We start from the raw sequence: 18465 nt of genomic DNA, 5'->3' as shown, positions 1-18465 counted from the left end.
AGCTTACAGTCTAAAGGAGGAAGACAATATCCCAAAGGAAACTGAAAAGCAGGGCAGGGACCAGTCTAGAGAGTACCCAGGGGTTCATGGAAACAAACCAAGCAGAGCAGCGCATGGGAAGTTAAGGTGGTTGGGAAATTCCAAGTCCTCTGTCTAGAGAAGCTTTGGGAGGAGTTGACTGCTCTGCTCTCCAGCCCTCCAATCCGAGGGGATTTAGCACCTTGAACATAGGAGGTGCTTGATCACTGCTTTCTCTTTGTGGTGCCTTCAAAGGTGAGAGAGGCCATAGTCTGCTCTTGTCATATTTCATGAACAGTACTCTGACCTCCTGGGCCCACTTTTTCTTATGTTGACATATAACAGGTTCTTGCGTGTATGTGTTTTGGGACCATACACATTTGTATGTTTCCTTTTTGTACTAGACTTGTGTTCTGTACACGTTCTTCCTTTGTATGTGTTCAGGAAATTGAGGAACAGCCTGATATTCTACTGTCCTTAATTGACCTCAGTGTCTGTCTCAGGCAGATGTGCAGCTGGGCCTGAGGCTGTTGCTCTGAAGAGAACTTTTTTTCCTTTTCTTTTTTTCCTTTGTTGCCTTGGTTGATTTTGAGTGTAAGCCTGACATTCCTGGGCCCAAACCCAGGTAGGGGATGGGAAAAGAAGATGCAGGCACTGTACTGAAAGGAGCATTTAGTCCTTTTTGAACAGCAGGAAAACCCAAGAGAATAAAAACTGGAGCAGGCCAAATGCTTGCTTAGAGCTGGCTTTCCAAGGAAAAGCTGTTAGCATTTCCATTCTGCACTTTAACTTTGGACTTGAAGTTATTTTGAAAAAATAAGTCCCATAGGCTAGAGAGGGGAGAGGGTCACAGTAGCAGAGGGGAGTATGAAAGGCAGTTGAGTAGAAAAGATCTAAAGAAGCATTTTTGCCAAGGCTTCAGCACAGAAAGTTTGGGAAGAGCATCTTTTAGTTGAGGCTTTCATAAGAGAATCTCTAGTAAATTTGACTGTTTTGTTATATCTGGAATACTATTTTATTCGATGTCAGCATTTTACCAAATGCTAGTAATTCTGATAATTAAATATAGCATCTCAGAATGTTGGTGTCTGAAGGTAATTCAGCATCCATTTGTCTAACCCATACCTGAAAAGATTGTCCCTATAATAGATACAGCATCATCATCCTATTTGTTCTTGTCTGGGTGCTCCTTAGCTTTTCATTAGCTCTCTTAAATTTGGCATTACAAATAGAACAATATAGTTGGAGTCTGTTGAGTATTTTTAGATCTTGAATCCCTAGCCTTCTTGTTGTATTAACTCTTACTTCCAGCCAAGCCTCAGCCTTGGGTCACTCCCACCATTCATCACCTTTGCTCTTCGTATGTGCTGAGTGAAGGTGAGGAGAAACCTGCAGCCCTTCTGAGTCCACTGAAAATCTGTGTCACACAATCTCCAGCCATACTTTCCTTATCACCTTCCTAGCCCACTCTTCACAGCAGCCCCCTGAGGCTTTTTTATCCCTTCTCAAACCTTCCTTTACCCTCTCAGCTGAGATCTTTGTCTCCTATTTTACAGAAAAAATGAAGACCATTCACTGTGAACTCCTCTTCTTCCCCCTTCTTCATCTCCTATCCCTAATGCAAAATGCTTTGTTTGGCATTCAAAGCCCCTCCTAACCTAGCTCCCTCATATCTTTCCAGTCTTCCTATTACTCCCCTTACTCTTTCAGTCCAGTAACTGGCCTCCTCGGTGTTCCTGTCTTTTGGCTATGGGCATTTTCTCTGCTGTTCCGCAAGACTGGAACATTCTCCTTTCTCCGCTCCAACTACTGATCTCCCTGGCCTCCTTAAAATCTTTTACTGGAGTCGTCCTCCAACCGTCTTAATTCTGGTGAGTTCCCTTTGCTAATTATTTCCTATTTGTCTTGTATATAGCTTCTTTGTATGTAGTTGTTTTGATGTTTCATCCCACATAGGATTATAAACTCCTTGAGGGCAGGAAACACTTAATAAATGTTTTTGGATTGGTTGACAATGCCCACTACTAGATTGAATGAATTCTTTTGTAGTTCCACTACTTCTTTCATGCTTTGGGCATTAGCACGTGGAACATATATATTCATGCTTTCATCTTCATGAATTTAAATACATGACAACTAAGTTTGATGCATTGCGTCATATCTCATATTTGAAGTACTTTCCTTGGGCAAAAGAGAATACTAATGCCTTCTTTTCTGAGAAAAGTACTATCCACTCTGTATATATCTTGAAGGTCTTGTTATTTCCTTCAGTAGAATGTGTGCTTCTTCCTTTGAGTACCAAACACTTAGCACAATGCCTGATGTATAGTAAAAGTGGATAATAAGTGCTTTTTGATTGCCTGGACAAAATTCTTGCTCAAATGTTCAGGTAGAGAGTTTCTGTTTAGCCAGCTTGGGCAAGTTATCTCCTTTTTCTGAGCATTGGGTTCCTCAGTTGTAAAATAAGAGGCTTGGAGCATATGTTCACTGAAGTTTCTTTCAGCCCCATTGTTCTATGAATCATGCTTTATTAAATTAGGGGATTGGACAGTACAGTCTCCAAAGTCCTTTCCAGTTCTGAGTGTAAAAACTTTTAATGCAACAATTTTGCAGTCATTTGGCCATCATTACTGTTAAATATTAACTAAGGTCTAAAACAACCACAGACATGTTACTGCAGAGTTTGATTCCCTTCCCCATGATGCCCCCTTACTATTTTCTCATCCTTCATCACTAGTCTCCCTATCTTGCCTGTCTTTCTGGCTCATAGTGTCTGAGTTATCTTCAAGACAGTTGTCGTGGTCTCCTCCTTCCCCAGCATAGTTGATAATCTTTAAAACATGATGGTTTCTCAGTTTATCACTCTCTTCCGTTCTTGTTACCTCTGTTTCCATGCTGTACCTCAGCCATCCGCGTTGGTGGTCACATCTTAGACCTCCACCAGTTTACTGCTCACCTTCTAGATTCAGAATCTTGAAAAAGCCCTCTCTGATTCATCTCTTCTATTTCCTTTTACTTCAATGTTTTTTGTGAACCTATCCTTTGACCTCATCATAACCTCTGCGATAATAACCATAACCTGCAATTTTTTTGTTTTCCTAATTTATCACCCTTGTTCTGATTTCTGATTTCACTTCCCTCCCTTCACAGGTTTGACCCTGGAGTTTGCCATTTCACTAAATGCTGCCCTTCATTTAGAATTCTTTTGTCTTCTGTGTGCTCTTCTTACTTTGCTAATGCCCAACCAGGAGGTCACCTACCTTTCTCCTCCATCTTCCTCTCTGTTCTGTTTTAGCTGTGAATTACTGCTGCAGGAACTGAGAGAGCATTTAATTTCAACTGTGCCCTAACTGCTGCACAGTAATCTTTGTATTCCTCTCTTGCTGACTTTGGGTCACACTCTGCATAGCAGCTGTTTTAAACTTTGTCCAAGATCCAACTACAGTCTTCCCTTCCCCCCACGTAGTCTGCTTTACTGGGAAAATTGAGGGGATTCATCATTTCTTCTCTAGCATGCCTGAAAACATCTCTGACTCTTCACTTTTCTCTAGTCTCACAAAATGAGATAGTCCTCTTTACCAATGTTCAGTTGTGTCTGACTTTTTGTGAACCCATGGAATTGTCCATGGAGCTTTCTTGACAAAGATACTGGAGTGGTTTGCCATTTCCTTCTCCCATGTGTCCCCACTTTACAGAAGAGGGACTGAGGCATGTAGGAGTCAAGTGACTTTCCCAGCATCACATAGTTTCCAAGGCAAGCTTATTTACTAAGGGTATCTCTTCCATTTATGACTCTTCTCCTGTTCCCTCTGAATGGGAACAGATTTAGTGAAGACTTCTCAGGAATATGGAGTCTTCTCCCTGGAGTGGAGGAGACCTTGGACTCAGGTTTCCATTCCTCCAGAGTCGGGTGATTTCCATATAAGGCTAAGTATTGCTTTAGGATCAGTGATTGGATATGACTCACTAACTCCTCAATATCTAACTTGCATATGCGCATGCAGTCTGCAGTCCTCACACAGGTCCACCTGATTTGCAAAAGTTCTCAATGCCCAATTTGCATGAGTCGTCAATGCTTCATTTGCATACATTTTCAATGCCTAATTTGCATATAATGACGTGTTTTTGCAGGCTTTGTAATGTAAGACCTTGCTTCTCAGCCAATGAGAATAATGGTCAGTGGTGGGAGGGGGATTTTTGCATCAGGGTCTATATAAATTACTATTCTGCTTCTGTAAGGTGCCTCCCTACTCCAGCTTTACTGGTGAAGGGACCACCCGGTTTCTCAGAAGAACCGAATAAAGGATTCTGTTTTTACCTTGAGAGGCCTCTGAGCAGTCAATTTGAGTAAGGGGGTTCGTGCTTTCCCTCACACACACCTCCATAGATCTCTTTCTCTTCCAAAGCCTTGCTTCATTAATCATTACCTTTCTCACCTTCAGTTCTCTCTCTCTTCTGGATCCTTGTATGGCTATATAAATATACTCAGGTGCTTCCTATCCAAAAATATAAGATATGCTTAACTCAGTTCTTCTATTGCCTCGAGCAATAATCTAAAATCAGTTTGTAAACTATAAAGCACTGTATAAATTTGAGTTGTTGCTGTTACTAATATATCCTGCCCCCACCCTGCAGTGTTAAACTTATGGAATGAGTAGTACTCAGTCAGTGTCCTTCTCACCATCTATTCACTCCTCAAGCCTACAATTATAGAAACTCTCTCCAATGTCAAATATGCTCTTAGTTGCTAAATCCAAAGGCTTTTCTTAGTTCTTATCCTGCTTGACCTTTTTGCAGCATTTGACACTGTTAATCACTTTATTTTTCTTTGTACTCTGGATTTCTCTCATTAGAGATCTTCAAGCAAACTCTAGTTGACCATTTGTTAGGTAGGTTGTAGAGGGGATTTTTAATCGGGTATTAGATAGTCCCTGAAGGCCTGAGATTCTATGATTCTCTTGGATTTTTGGACACTGATCTCTTCAGATTCTCTTTCTTGACTTACTACTCCTTTGCTGATCTGTCTTCTTTCAGATTCTGCCTCCCAAGTGGAGAGGTACCTTCAAAGGTTCTATCTTTGACTTTTTTTCTCTATACTCTCTTCCTTGGCAGTGTCATCTAAACCATGAATTTGTTTATTCAGTGATGATGGCTCCAGAATCTCTCTCTATTCAGCCCTAATACTTTGGTTGAGTCTACATTTCTGATTTCCTGCTGGACATAATGTCATATCATGCTGGAACCTCTACATTAACATGTCCACATGTGAACTCATCTGAACTTCCCCTGCTCCTAGCTTCTCTCTTTCCATTGAGAACATCTTTTCAGAAGTCTAAGCTTAAACACTTGGGGTTGACTTTGACTCTGTCAGTTTCTTGTTTTCTTGCCCTTTTCCCCTTCCCCAGGCCATTGATTCTATTTTATTTGTGTTGCATATCTATCCTTTCATCTCCATTAACATTACCACAACTCCATTCACCTGGCAAATCGACTATCCCTTCTTCAATATATTCTTTACCTTACTGCTGAAATAGTCACATCACTATAGTGACTATTTCACTAATTCAAAAATATTTACTGTCTTTCCATTGGCTGTTGTATAAAACATAGACTCCTCAGCCTGGCATTTGGAGTCTCCCATAATCTTGGCTTTATAGGTTTGTTTCGTTACATTCTGCATCAGTTTTCAAGAATCTAGCTAAATTGACCCGCTAGCTATCTCCTCCTTCTGTGTCCCCTATACCATCTCCTGCTACTTTCTGTTGTTCGGTTGTTTCAGTTATGTCCAACTCTTTGTGACCCCATATGGGATTTTCTTGGCAAAGATCTTGGAATGGTTTGCCATCTCCCTTCTCCAGCTCATTTTACAGATGAGGAACTGAGATAAGTGACTTGCCTAGGGTCACACAGCTAGTAAGTGTCTGAGGCCAGATTTGAACTTAGGAAGGTGAGTCTTCCTGACTCCCAGCCCAGTGATTTATCCACTGCACCACCTAGCTGCCCCACTGTCTCCAACCACTGTCATGTAATATGGTCTGGAATGCATTCCCTCTGCATTTCTGCTTACTGAAATCCTTCATTTACTTCAGGGACCACCAGCTCAGGTGCTCCTTTATCCTTGAAGCCTTCCTAAACTTTTCTTTCTTGTTTCTTACCTCCTTCCCCTACCCCGCCAAAAAAGATTTTAAAGTAACATGGACATTTTTTGGGCTCTAATCTACTTTGTATCATACTAATTTGTGACCATGTCTTGTCCTTATTGAACTATAAGGCTCTTGAGGGGATGGAGTGTGCTGTTTTTTATCTCTGTCACCACTATCTTTTGCAGGGCTGTGCACACAGTAGGCACTTAATGTTTCTTAATATTTGTTGAATTGAATACAGGCCCATTAATAAGTTATGTGACTAGATGGCTAGCTTACTTCAAATCCCTCCTTACCAGAAGGTTGGTCTCCAGGTGATGGATTATTTTGACCAAGGCACCTGATGAAAACCATGTAAAGTATGGAGGAGGGCGTTTTTAAACATAAAATTATGATTTTTTTTCATATAGGCCATTACCTTGGGATAGTTTGTCACCAACATTTTTACCTTATTTTCTTTTAATTGTTTTCTTGACGTAAAATCCATGCTCAAACTAAATGGGCATCAGTATGGAATACAGAGCTTGATCAAATATGTTGATATAGGATCCAGCCATCTTTAGAGTCCTGAATAATACGACCTTATTTGAAGAATCACTTATATTTTTAAAATATTTTCCACAACTGTTATTCTGTGTATGCTAAGGAACATGGTTAGTATTATAACCATCTGTCAGATAGGAAAACTAAAACTTAGGGTAAATGATTTGCCCAAGGTTGTATAGTAAGTTATTGGCATTTTGCCAGTTTGATAACCAAGTAAGGGAGAATTCATAACATTAGACTTAGAGCTGCAAGTCATCTTAGAAGCAACCTAATCCAGCCCTCTTGTTCAGTGGAAGAAACAGGCCCAAAGTGATTTCCCGTGGTGTGATCACACAGAGAGTAAGTAGTTTTTATCTTTCCATTCCTCTTCCTCCAGTAATTCTAATCTAATTTTATTCAGGCCTGTTACTTTAGGGTTTCTTTATTTACATACATGTTTCTGTGATATCATTGGTATGGGTATGTCATTCACCAGTCTTGACTGTAATCCTGTGCCATTCTTGTGAGATATCAGCTACTTTTTCCAGTTTAAACCTGAGTTTGTTCTCCAATTTTGATTTATTTAATGTTATTCTTTGCAATATTTCAGGGGAACACCAATACGTATGCATATCCTTTCCCCTTGGCTTTTGAGGGATACATTTTGCAAACTGAAAATCAGAAACTTTTCTCCATGTAGCCCTTAGTTTTAGATCTAGTTTATGTTCTGTTACTTTGTATTTAGAAAGATTCCCTTTCCCCCTTCCTAAATGATTTACAGTAGTCTTACAACATTATCATAATGTTCTTATAGTCATTTAAGATAGTTCATTGCATGTGCTTTTAGCTCAGTTTTAGAGATTAGGAAACTGAAGAATTAAGGGATTTACTCTCATTGGTATCAGTCAAGACAGTTTAGATCTTCTGATTCTTATAGTAGCTCTCTGCCTCCAGATAGTGTTTTAGGACCGAGTATATGTATGTGTGTGTGTGTGTGTGTGTGTGTGTGTGTGTGTGTGTGTGTGTGTGTGTGTGTGTGTGTGTAATAAATACATATTTTTTAATATCTGACCATTTGGCATTAACATTTAAGGGTAAAAACATTTTGTTGGCATTTGGAGAAAACTGAAGTATTGGTAGAGAACTATTTGAGATTTATAAGTGCTTCATTAATCCCTCTCTTGGATAACTTGGAGTATCAACATATTGTTTTACTCTCTTCCTTTCTACTTGGTAGTGCTTGTTGTTAGGTATCAAGTTCATCTTCCTTTAAATAAATCCATCTTGCCATTACTGAGAGCAGGAACGATCTTACTTTTGTACTTGTATACCTAGCTCATTATGTGTTACCTTTACCTTCCCTTCTCTCTTTCCTTTCTCTCTCTCCACCTCCCCCATTCCCTTGCTTTACAGCTGTGATTTCATTGCTGTAGAGTTTCCTTGTGAGAAAATTCCAATGCAGACCAGTTGCTAATCTGCACATTTTTGTCATACAGAGTTTCCTGGAGAACTCTGGTTAAGTAATTTGACCAATGTCACATACTTAGTAAGTATCATAGGCTGGACTTGGGTCGTTTGCTTTGACTCTGGGAGTTTGTGCTCTATCCACTCTACCATGCTGCTTGGCAAATAGTAGACATTTAATAAATCCTTATTGATTAATAATTGATTAACGAAAGGATTCTCTGAAATTCTATCATCCAGACTCAAAACCTGGAAGTCACTTATAATTCTTCCCTAACCTTCTCTTACTCAATTAGTTGCCAAGTTCTTGTGATTCTACCTCCATTCTACCTGTTGTCTCTTTCTTTTCCTCTCTTTCTCTTACTGCTACCACCTTAGTTCAGGTCCTCATTTCATCACTTCCCACCTTGACTGTGGTAAAAGACTTCTTTTTCATTTGCTTGCTCATGATTTCCTTCTCTTCTCCCACATCCTACACCTTATCATTTGCGTTTACTGCTAAAGGAATCTTTGTAATGTATAAGTTTGACTCTTACTCCTCTACTCAAAAAACCGTCAATAATTTACTGTTACTGACTGGATATATTAAAAATTCCTCATGGTGTCACTCAAGGATCTCCACAGTTTGGCTGTACACTAGTGTAAAACTATACAATTTGTCAGCCTCATTGCAGTGTATTCTACTTCATGAATTCAGCCCTCCTCCTGCTTTTGTATATATAATAATTTCTCATGCTTGAATCAGATTCTTCTTGTCTTCATTCACACCTCCCTTCCCCACAATCTATTGATATCCTTCCCTTCCTTCAAGGCTTAGGTGCCGCCATCTCTTCTGTGAAACTTTCTGATGCTAGTACTTGGAAATTTCCTTAAACTTCTAAGCTTATTCTGTTTGATTTTTCTTGTAGGATTTATTGTTGTCTTAATTGTAAGATTATTTGTTATTCCTAACTTTTCTCTTTATCTCTAGAGCCTAGCATTTGCAGGACGTGTAAATGCTTGTTGGTTTATTGATTGTCATTCTAACCTAGAGACTGTATGCTTCTTGAAGGCAGGGTCAGTATGTCCTTTATCTCTATCTTCAGCACCTAACTCTTGCTTAACATTTATTTAGTAGGTTTATTTAACTGTTTGTTTAATTGGATTGTCTGTTATAGGATGGCATTTTTAGTGGAGGCCCAAGGCTCAAGGCTCAGACGCTTACTAGCTCTGTGACCCTGGGCAAGTCACTTAATCTCTATTTGCCTTAATCTACTGGAGAAGGAAATGACAAACTACTTCAGTATCTTTGCCAAGAAAACCCCATGGACAGTACTGGGTCATGAAGAGTTGGACATGATTGAATGACAACAACGAGGCTCAAGGGTCGGAGAAAAATTATACTTTAGCTCATGCAGTGCTGTATCAAGCAGGAGGTATTGTGATTAGATTTAAAAGAGGAGAGTTTCAAGCTTCCATAAAGCTGAATTATTGTTTCCAGCTGCCATCACTTAGATTAAGACAGTACTATAGTTCCAGATAAACTGTAGGGACCAAGCAAAGTCCCAATGTCCCATCAAAAAGGACATCTCCTATTTTCTAATATAGTATTTTAAACAAAGTTACCATCTATAAAACTGTACTTTTGTACCATTTCGCTCAATTGTGTATTTTTGCTTTATGGGGGAAAATTCCATTTAATCACTAAAATCCTGATTTGGGAAAAGAGTATTATGAGATGTTATTTGAGATTGGAAAGAAATGCTAATACAGTATGCCAGAGATTTAAATGCTGTTAGCATTTTTCAGTGCTTGTCAGAATAATGGAATTTGAAGCAATTAATTCAACTGTAGTGTAATGTAAAAATATTTTTCCTTACCTCCATGAAGAAAAATGCTAGTTTCCAGAGCAACCTTTATATTTATTGTATTTGTGTCAAGCACGTTAACATTAGAGATTATGCTAATACAGTGTACTTTTGGCTTTGTTTTTCATATGAGGCTTTAAAAATATGATTGCAGTGACTGTCATGTGTTTTTTATCTATAGGTCTGATGATTATATAGCATAATACTTCCTGAACATTCTTTGTATGTGACCCAGGAAGCTTCAAGGATTTTTATATGTAGTTGAAAAGGTAATGTGTCATTTATAGAAATCTTTTAAGGTTTTAAACATTCAGGTGAAGGCACTGTTCCTTTTATGTTCCAATTTTTTTTCTTTCTGGGATAATTTAATATAATGTCATGGATATGTCAAAATTAGTCTATTAGATCCTTAGTCTGGTGCTAAATCGTTGAGCTAAAAATTTGGGATTTGTTTTTGTTGGGCATGCTTCTTGAAACTATACATATGGCTAGTCCATATACTATGCATATCTTAGCATTACTTGAAATAGTTTAATGATTATAACATGCATAGAGTCAGTTCTATAATGTAAGAACAAGTTTTAATATGAGTAATTCATGAGTGAGACTTTAACAAAATCTGTTTTATCTCTCTGTAGATAAATTTCTACCCTCAGAATGAAACAGATATTTGTTTATGAACTATTTACTGAAGAAAGGCAAAGGAGAGGTATTTTCTAGTTATGTCCTAGAAATAATAGGTTGTTTTTGGATTTTCTGAATTTGCTATTGAAAGAAATTCAGGGGAGGTTCCATACTTGTAAGTAACCAAGCCTGACCCTTGAGAAGAGTTGGGAAAATATACCCACTCTCCTTTCTTTGAAGAAGTGGGGGACCATGGCAGGGAAACATTGCATGAGCTGTCAGACTGGGTTGTTGTGTTGGATAGTTTCATTAAGCTACTTTTTTCCACTCTTTCAATCCTTGTTAAAAGATAGAGGTGACTGGATTGTGGAGGAGGAGAGTGATATGTTCAGAAACAAATGTGTTACGAAAAGAAAAAAATACACATTTTTCAAAACAAATTCAGAGGGCAGTTTTTAGCAGGCCATAATAGATAAATTGAGATTTGTACATAGTTTTCTACATAGCATGAAATTTTAAATTTAACAGCCCAACCTGTATTTGTGTATGAGATCACCTTATGCCAATTTTAAGAAGAGTTAAGAAGTTGGTATGTTTGTATCCTTAACCCACATTTCCTTCCTCAATAAGTACCTTTTTTTTTTTTGACACCTTTTATCTTTTATGTGGGTGTTACCCAGTGGTGAAGCTATATTTATGTATCCTCTAAAGCACTTTTAGGTGATAAGTAGCCTTTACAGGAATAGGAAATATTTTTACTGTATTTTGTTACAGACTCAAATGTCTTTCTTACTGTCATAATGAATGTCACAGAACTCATTTATTAAGTATGCTTAATGTTTTATTCTTAAAATTCTTTTTATTCTTAAAATGTATACATATTTATCCTGATGGTGCTAAGCAGAGATAGAGATTTTCTATGAAAAACCAGTGATTCAGAATCTTTGGCATATAGATTGTATTTTTATAGATATGGTCATTGATTAGAGCTGGAAGATACTTCAGAGGTCATCCAGACCAAACCTCCTCATTTTACAGGTGAGGACAGTTTAAGGAGCTTGCTCAGTCACAGCAGTCAGTCAGTAGAAGAGAGTTTTCAGCCATATCCTCATTCCAAATGGAATAAACTGTTCCCCACCATGACTGCTCCTCCATTGCTACTTACCCACCCTGCTTATCTGTTTTCTACTGACTGCACTGTACTTCAGAGGTCCGAGCAAAACTTTATCCTTTAATGCACTCAAAACCCACCTTTTCTTTCAGAATGAATGAATTTTAGTCTCGTAGTCATGTGATTCTGAAAATCAAAAATGTCAAAGATGGCCTCTCAGTGAGGTGACTTACTCCACAATTATAGGTTTAAACTATTTCCTGTTCTCTCCTCCTGTGCAGTTTTTGTCTGACTTTCCTTATTTGTACTGTCATGATCAAAAAACTAAGTAAGTACAGATTCAGTTTTGAGTTAACAGATACTCAAGTGCATTTTGCTAAGCTCTGGGGATAAAAAGACAAAATGAAATCTCTCTGTGCCTTCAAGTAGCTTGTGATAGATACATTGTATACATAGGAAAGGAAATAAAAGGTCATTTCAGGAGGGAAAGAACCCAACTCCTGCTCTGAGTTTTAAAAGACTGAGAATGTTAAATGTCCCAAAATAATTAGACTGAGCCATAGTGTTGGAGGACTGTCACTTCCCTTTGTCAAAGTGCTGAACTTTTGTTAGTGCCAAGTAAATTTTACTGACTCAGATGATGGACCCCATCCTCCTTCCTTGGTGTTTGATACTGTCACCATCCTAGAACTCTTCAGGGTAGGAGCCCCGGTCAGTGGTATTTCTTTGCCCTCTGGCTAGCTGTTTCCAGGATGTCCACATAGATGATGAGGTTGAAGCAAGCATTGCCAGAGCTAGCTTAGCATGTGGGAGGCTCTGAAAGAAAGTGTGGGAGAGAAGAGTTTTTAGGAGACCCACCAAACTGAAAGTCCTCAGAACCATTGTGCTGACCTCATTGTCTATGCCTGTGAAACCTGCACAGTTTACTAGCACCATTCCAGAAAATTGAACCACTTCCATTTGAATTATCTTAGGAAGATTCTGAAGATCACCAGGCAAGTTAAGGTCCTGAACAATTGAGATCCTCTCTCAAGCTGAACTGCCAAGCATTCAGACTCTACTGCAGAGAGCACAACTCCAGTGGGCTGGCCACGTAGCCTGGAAACCAAACATATGTTTATCTAATAGACTATTTTTTTTTTAATGTAGCCTTTTAAGGTTTGCAAATGACTTATTTCATTTGCTTTTTTTTTTTTAACTTTTAACATTTATTTTCACAAAATTTTGGGTTACAAATTTTCTCCCCTTTTATCCCCTCCCCCCGCCCAAACCCAAGCATTCTTATTGCCCCTGTGACCAATCTGCTCTCTCCTCTATCCTCCCTCCCTGCCCTTGTCTCCGTCTTCTCTTTTGTCCTGTAGGGCCCTATAGCTTTCTTGACCCCTTAACCTGTATTTCTTATTTCCCAGTGGTAGGAACATTACATTTGATCCTAACACTTTGAGTTCCAACTTCTTTAGCTCCCTCCTTCTCCACCCCTTCCCCTTGGAAGACAAGCAATTCCATATAGGCCAAATCTGTGTAGTTTTGCAAATGATTTCCATACTAGTGGTGTTGTATAGGATTAACTATATTTCCCTCCATCCTATCCTGTCCCCCATTACTTCTATTCTCTTATGATCCTTTCCCTCCCCATGAGTGTCGACCTCGGATTGCATTCTCCTCCCCATGCCCTCCCCTCCATCCTCCCCCCCACCCTGCTTGTGCCCCTGTCCCCCACTCTCCTGTAATATGAGATAGGTTTTCCTATCAAAATGAGTGTGCATTTTATTCTTTCCTTTAGTGGAATGTGATGAGATAGACCTCATGTTTTTCTCTTGCCTCCCCTCTTTATCTCTCCACTAATAAGTCTTTTGCTTGCCTCTTTTATGAGAGATAATTTGCCCCATTCAACTTCTCCCTTTCTCCTCCCAATATTTCTCTCTCACTGCTTGATTTCATTTTTTTTTTTTAAAGATATGATCCCATCCTCTTCAATTCACTCTGTGCACTCTGTCTCTATGTATGTGTGCGTGTGTGCATGTATGTGTGTGTGTACTCCCACCCAGTACCCAGATACTGAAATGTTTCAAGAGTTACAAATATTGTCTTTCCATGTAGGAATGTAAACAGTTCAACTTTAGTAAGTCCCTTATGACTTCTCTTTGCTGTTCACCTTTTCATGGTTCTCTTCATTCTTGTGTTAGAAAGTCAAATTTTCTTTCCAGCTCTGGTCTTTTCATCAAGAAAATTTGAAAATCCTCTATTTCATTGAAAGACCATTTTTTCTCCTGAAATATTATACTCAGTTTTGCTGGGTAGGTGATTCTTGGTTTTAGTCCTAGTTCCTTTGACTTCTGGAATATCCTATTCCATTCCCTTCGATCCCTTAATGTAGAGGGTGCTAGATCTTGTGTTATCCTGATTGTATTTCCACAATACTTGAATTGTTTCTTTCTAGCTGCTTGCAATATTTTCTCATTCACCTGGGAATTCTGGAATTTGGCCACAATGTTCCTAGGAGTTTCTCTTTTTGGATCTCTTTCATGCGGTGTTCTGCGGATTCCTTGAATATTTATTTTGCCCTCTGGTTCTAGAATCTCAGGGCAGTTTTCCTTGATAATTTCATGGAAGATGATGTCTAGACTCTTCCTTTGATCATGGTTTTCAGGTAGTCCCAGAATTTTTACATTGTCTCTCCTGATTCTATTTTCCAGGTCAGTTGTTTTTCCAATAAGATATTTCACATTATCTTCCATTTTTCGAATCTTCTCGCTATGTTCTGTGATATCTGTCTTTCTCATAAAGTCCTTAGCGTCCATCTGTGCCATTCCAGTTTTGAAAGATCTATTTTCTTCAGTGAGCTTTTGAATCTCCTTTTCCATTTGGCTAATTCTGTTTTTGAAAGCATTCTTCTCCTCATTGGCCTTTTGAACCTCTTTTGCCAATTGAGTTAGGCTAGTTTTCAAGGTGTTAATTTCTTCAACATTTTTTTGGTTCTCCTTTAGCAGGGGGCTGATCTGCTTTTCATGCGTCTCTTTCATCCCTCTCATTTCTCTTCCCAGTTTTTCCTCCACCTCTCTAACTTGATTTTCAAAATTCTTTTTGAGCTCTTCCATGGCCTGAGCCCATTGGGTGGGCTGGGACACAGAATCCTTGATTTCTGTGTCTTTGCCTGATGGTAAGCATTGTTCTTCCTCGTCAGAAAGGAAGGGAGGAAGTGTCTTTTCTCCGAGAAAGTACCCTTCAATAGTTCTATTTCTTTTCTCTTTTCTGGGCATTCTCCCCAGCCAGTGGCTTGACCTCTGAATATTCTCCTCACACCCACCTCGCCTCCTGGTCCTCCCAGCCAGCGTTTGGGGACTGAGATTCAAATGCTGCTTCCCGCCTTAGGGCTTTTGGCGGAGGCAGGGCTGCTATTCAGTGTGAGAATTAAGTTCAGATGGTCAGGTCGGGGCAGGGCTGCCTCTCAGGCACAGTTCCCTCAGGGGGTTTATGTACAGACCTTCCACAATGGATCCAGGCTCCCGCCCACTTGGGGAGCCCCTGTCTGCAGCCGCCTCTCAGCTTCTATCTCCCGGGGGGCCCGAGCCATGGGGGCACCCCACTCCCCTCTCGACCCTCCAAAGAGACTCTCTCACCGACCCCCGTCACCTGTGGGTGGAGGGGCTTGTGCCGCCGCTGGAGATCCCATCTCTGAAGCCTGCTCGGATCTGTACCTCTCGGAGCCGCGGCCGCCGCAGGTCTGGGCTGGGCTCTGCGTCTGCAGCGCGACGGACCTTTTGCGAGAGGTTTGCAGGTCCCTCTGTGGGTGGAGGGACCCACGTGTCCGCAGGATATCCCGTCCCCGTAGCCCGCTCGGATCTTTTCCTCACGGTGTCGCGGCTGCTGCAGGGCTGCACTCAGCTCCCAGTCCCGGCGCCCAGTCCACAGCGCGAAGAACCCCCCGTGAGAGGTTTGCAGGTCTCTCCGGAACAGAAATCTCCCTTGCTCCAATATTCCGTGGCCTCTGGGTGCAGAATTCACCGTGAGTTGGTCCCCTCTAGCCGTTCTGTGGGTTGTGGGTTCGGAGCTATGTGTATGTGCGTCTTTCTACTCCGCCATCTTGGCTCCGCCCATCCTAATAGACTATTTTTATAAAGAACTTGCACAAGGACTCTCCAGATCTCTCTGAAGAATATTAGAGTCGATGGTGAGACATGGAAGATGCTGGCATAGGACTGTCCAGCATGATGTGTCCACATCAGAGAAGGTGCTATGCTCAGCAACAAGAAGGAAACGTGAGATGCTCCAGTAGAGACTTCTCCATTCCAAATGTTCAGATGGACTGTTTGTGCCTGATCTGTGATTGAGTCTTCTGAGCTTGTGTTGGGCTGCTTAGCCATACCTTGACTCTACCTTGCCCTCACCATTGTGTTATCACTGGTCTTCTCAGAGTACAAAGGATAACTCCAAGACTCCAACAACAGCTTCTCTTCCCTAACCCCTGTGATTGAGTCACCAAGTGCCTAGTCAGAAAGCTATTCTTACTTCCTGATTGCAGCCAAGGCCTCATCCTGCTCTGCCTTCCATTTGCATTATGCCTTTTGGTACATAGTAGATAAACTGAAGTTTATAAAATTTTTTGCATAAGATGAAATGTTAACTGTAAAACCTGATGCTATACTTGTATCTGAAATCAGCTTGTGTTTATAAGAATAAGACAGCCTACATTTCCACGGTTCATGTTAGCTGCCTTCGTTTTAGACCTTTTCCTCTCAGTCTGCTAATATCTTCTTCTCATGGAAATCTTCCTTCTTCACTCTCCAAGTAGTTGTCCTTGATCCTATTTTCATTACTGGATAAAACTTCTCATATGCTCCCCAGTGAGTCCAGGAAAAAGTGATAGTTATATTCCTTTTTCCTTATCACCATTTCCAGACCCTCTGTCTTCTATTACCAGTCAGCAGCCTTTCTTTCTTTTGAGGTTCTCTATTCATCTGTGTCACCTTAGCCAGGACCTTGTTTGCATTTGTATACTGGCTCCTGGGTCATTCTCTCTCAAGAATCCAGTACCTAGATTATCCTTATCACTCTTTACCCTAATTTCCTTATATTAAGTGACTGCAAATATATATGATGATATGCCCTTAAGCACTTTGGCTTCTCACTTCATCACTCTCAAATCCCATCTTCTTTACTTTGACTCTACCTCAGGCATACACTGGAATGGTCATAAATTGCCCTTGTCATTGCCTATTAGTCTGTGATCCAAAACTTTGAAATTCTTTTTTATCATAATCATTTCTCCTCTCTCCGCCTTTGTTTTATTCTTTCAAAATCTGTTGGGTTTTTTTTAACTTCACTATGAACTCCAGTCACAACCTAGCTTCTCATGCCCAGGTCAGCAGACCAACTGCTCTGTCCTCTTGTTCCTTCATTTACAGTCTTGACACTAGACTTAACCAGTTCAATTATATATTGCCCTCTCCCCTTAAATATTTTGCCACATTATTCACTCCTGGCCAAACCCCATTTGCCTTTTCTGTTTCTACTGCTGCTGAGTGCCAATGGAAGAAGTGTCATAATCATGCTGACTGGGTACATTACAGGTTTGTTACCTAATCACAACGAGGACCTCACTGATTCACACCAGTTCTTTTTATTCTTTCCTAATTGATAATGGCATTTCCTACAGTGACTATTACAAACCTTTTCCTTCTCATGATTGAATTTAAAGTAAACTGAGGCACAGAGTTCTAAGCATTATCAGTTTATTAATAAAGCATGAGTTTATTAATAAAAAGGGCCAATGACTACCTCAGCTATGCCAGAGACATTGAATGAGAGCTGACAGGGTCTTTTATAACAGTTAGCAAGGTGACAGCAGAATCTCAGTTTGGTATTGATGGCATAGTCAGAATGGAAATTACGTCATTTGGACCTCCCCTTGTGAAACTCCCTTAACCACCTCCAAGACTTGATTGTCAGATCATAAGACAAAGATCTTCAGGTATTGGGAAAGAAGTTGCTGCAGTAGTTTTTCTGGAAAAGAGGTGATGCTTGGGGTTAACATAAGTGGAGGTAATTATAAGACAAAAGCTTGACCTTAGGCAGTGTGGGTGAAGGGTGAAGTTTACAAGGGGAAGGAACTGTGACAGAGAATATTAAATCGAGCTTAACCAAGACTTAAAAATAAAATTAAAATCAATTTTCAATTTTGCAGCCTCTTTCTTCCAAACTTCCTTATCCCTTTCCTTTTTGGTGAGAGACCTTGGGGCTCTTATTTTGCTGGAAAAACTGAGGTCAGATGTCCTGAACTTGAGCTTCTCCCTAGTTGTGTTCTTCAAAACCTGTCTGTGTGACCCTCTCACTTTCTCCTCTCCCAGTTCCTGATGAAAACTTGGGCATTTGCTTCAGCCAGATCTCTCTCATGTCCTTGATCCCATCTCGAAAGCTTAGCTATTGGATTATTTCCCCTTCCCCATCTTCAGTTTTCCCTTGACTGGCTTCTTTCCTGCTGCCTGCACACATGCCTTTTCTTCTTCTCTGGTCTCTGCCGTCCCCTCCAGTTAACATCCTGTTTTTGTCATTGTAGAAGGGATTCTTGTTTAGGTATTGGTTATACTAGAAAGCTTCTCAGGTCACTTCCAACTTTGATTCTATAATTCACCTCCCTTGTATACCCAAATTCCTAGAAAAAAAGCCATCTCTACTCATTGCCTTCACTTCCTTGGGTACTATTCATTTCTCAAGCCCTTGCAGTTTAGATCTT

The 18465-nt window shown here is 40.1% G+C and overlaps 1 protein-coding gene across 22 annotated transcripts in view; it reads left to right on the top strand.

Moving 5' to 3' along the window:
• The window catches only part of ZNF438 (zinc finger protein 438), a 157687-nt gene that overhangs the window by 2052 nt on the left and 137170 nt on the right, over positions 1-18465 (top strand). For 17 of the 22 annotated variants that reach the window (XM_072651914.1, XM_072651905.1, XM_072651901.1 and 14 more), the window contains exon 2: positions 10179-10266. The exons of 3 other annotated variants lie outside the window; for them this stretch is intronic. The gene's annotated coding sequence lies outside the window, so the exon portion shown is untranslated. Of the gene's footprint in view, positions 1-10178; positions 10267-10635; positions 10707-10726; positions 11660-18465 lie in introns of those variants that run through there. 2 more of the 22 variants (XM_072651906.1, XM_072651908.1) reach the window with 2 other exon arrangements.

The sequence above is a fragment of the Notamacropus eugenii genome, chromosome 3, assembly GCF_028372415.1.
Source record: "Notamacropus eugenii isolate mMacEug1 chromosome 3, mMacEug1.pri_v2, whole genome shotgun sequence".
In the NCBI taxonomy this organism is placed as follows: domain Eukaryota; kingdom Metazoa; phylum Chordata; class Mammalia; order Diprotodontia; family Macropodidae; genus Notamacropus; species Notamacropus eugenii.
Note: the sequence above shows the minus strand (reverse complement) of the source record. Positions and strands in the feature narration are given on the sequence as shown.